We start from the raw sequence: 2,500 nt of genomic DNA on the forward strand, positions 1-2,500 counted from the left end.
TCACCCTGAGTATCCTGAAAGTATTATGTTGTGCATCCTAAATACAGAATAAGTTCAGTTTCCAATTCTGCCCCCAACTGCACAGAATAAAAAGCGAAGTACCTTTTTTCATTATCTATTACATCGATTGAGTCTTGTATGTTAATGCAGGCAATGCAACTACAGGAAATGCATGTATATGTACAGAGCTTTCTTTATTCTAAATATCTTTTTATTCTTTAGAAACTACCTCCGGCCTCCCCTACTTTGTCTTTCCAAGTTCTTCCAGATTACTGCCTTAGAAGGAAAGCAGTACAGTGAATTACAGCCTACCCAAGTCCCAAAGCAGACTCGCTTACTTCTACGTGCGATGAGGGAAGCACATAAAATTTCTCACAATTTCACTGGAATTCCAGCAGCTATTCCTCCCCTAGAGGACAATATGGGCACAGACCCAGAGGCCCGGTACTGCACTTACCAAGGCAAAGGAATAAGCACTCAAATTAGCGTTGCTACATCAGCTGGAGTGTTTGGGGCCAAGAATGAAAATATTTCAGTTTTATCTTCATGTCTTCTGTTGTAATAAACACATCATTAGCAATTTAATCCATAGACACAACAACAAAAATTTAGTTACCAGGCTTGGCAAGGCAAATTGTAATTGTAAAACACTTTTATGCAGTTATTATTGTCCGGGAATTTAAAAATATATCAAAATGTCACTGGAGTGCATTCATCCTATAATATGGGCATAGTGAGGCAAACTGAAAAACCACTAAAAGCTTGAAGGACTTCTTTTCGTCTGCACCCATGTTTGCAACATTGGCTTCAGCCCACACTGAGGTTATTCAGGGAGGTGAAGAGGAGGTTCCTATAGCCAATGCAGAGCAGTCACTACTGCAATTGTAAAGATGCCAGAAAAGCACTTTTAGCAGTAACGCTCGTTTGGTGCATGTCACACACCCTGTGCTCTGTACTGGCCGGGCATGTGACTGCTTTGCAGTGTGCCTAGGATGCAGCACTGCACTCCTGCCATCCTGCAGGCAGTTCCTCTCTGAGAGCTGCTACCCTCTGCATCGTGCTTCACTTCCTGATGAAGAGAGTAGCTTCTTCCAGTAGAGTTCTGGTCAGGGCATTTAATTTGGGGTTTCTGCTGTTCTGTTCCAAGAGAAGAGAAGCAGAACAGGAGAAGGTCTCGCCACAGCTGGTACCTGCTCGTGGCACAGGGCAGGCTTTGGGAAAGACTTTATGGAGGACACATTCTGCACTTTAACACCAAACTGACTTCCACTCGTTCCCACAATACTGCTTTCCAAATACAGGGGAAAACTATTTTATTCTAAGAAGGAGTGCTGTTATCATTACAATGTGAAGCAACACGCTAATTCCTACAATTAGTAATTAGGCTTCAGTAGCCTCATGACAAACATACTTGTAGTAAGGACAGACTACACAAGCCAACACAAAGCACCTGCAGCCTCAGCTAGGAGCCCAGGACATGGCAATAACTGTTGGAAGTGGAGCACAAAGCTCATGTCACCATCGAGGTCTGATGTTGCTACTGCAGCTGTGTGAACAGTTCACCCACTGCTCATTAATCTGCCACGTGTCTTTACACCACAGCAGAAGGAACGAAACAAAGGCAGAAGAGGGGTATGCCTTTTCCCAAGCCAAGGTGCACCAGCCTAGGTAACACATCACAGCTCCAAGCTTCTTTTCCCTTGGGAGCTCAAAATTTCACCAAAACATAACAATTGCCCCTTAAGTACTGGAAGTCCACACCTTGGCAACCACTAGCTCATTGTAGTCCCTCAGCCAAGCTAACCAACATATGGAAAAAGCAGTTTCTCAATTCAAACATCAGGAAGACATTCCCCCTCCTTCCTTCCTCCCCAGCACAAGCCCTCTCTCCATCAGCACCACTCAATTAAATGTTTAAGATACTGCACAATATTTTCATCCAGCATCTGAAAGTACACACAGTAATTAAACCCCATGTGTGTTACGTTAGAAATGATAATGCAAGATTCAGTGCAGTCATCTTGACAAGACTTTGAATTTTATTCCATTTTCGTCTTGCAGATACTTTAGACATTTGAAAATGCTTGGACAGCACTTTTCAAGGTACAATGTAAACCAGCTTTGCCAGCGAGAATGTCACTTGAAATGGTGGATATTTTGATGGATCAGAGAATCTGCTTAAACAAACAGCACGTGTTCAGATTTTTCCTTGCTGTCATTATAACAACAACAACAACAAAAGGTTATATTTATCAAATTAAAAAAATAAAATAAAATAAAATAAATAGCAGCAGAGATCTACAAGGAAACAGTTAAAACCCACTTCCTTGCCTTGCAACTATTTAAAAGCAATATTGCTGCGCAACTAATTTTATGTAAGGAGTAGTTGCTCCTGCACTCACAATAAAAGCAAGGCTGCATTTTATGTGAATTCCTCAGCGCTGGGCGCAGGCCGCCTGCCTGGGCTCTGCCCCCAGCTCTGCTCTCAGAGCAGGAAGTG

The 2,500-nt window shown here is 42.6% G+C and overlaps 1 protein-coding gene across 1 annotated transcript in view; it reads right to left on the minus strand.

The window, feature by feature from the left end:
• Positions 1 to 2,500, minus strand: part of FIGN (fidgetin, microtubule severing factor) — a 104,773-nt gene that overhangs the window by 1,026 nt on the left and 101,247 nt on the right. The window lies entirely within an intron of this gene.

This window comes from Excalfactoria chinensis, chromosome 7 (assembly GCF_039878825.1).
Source record: "Excalfactoria chinensis isolate bCotChi1 chromosome 7, bCotChi1.hap2, whole genome shotgun sequence".
NCBI classification, from domain to species: domain Eukaryota; kingdom Metazoa; phylum Chordata; class Aves; order Galliformes; family Phasianidae; genus Excalfactoria; species Excalfactoria chinensis.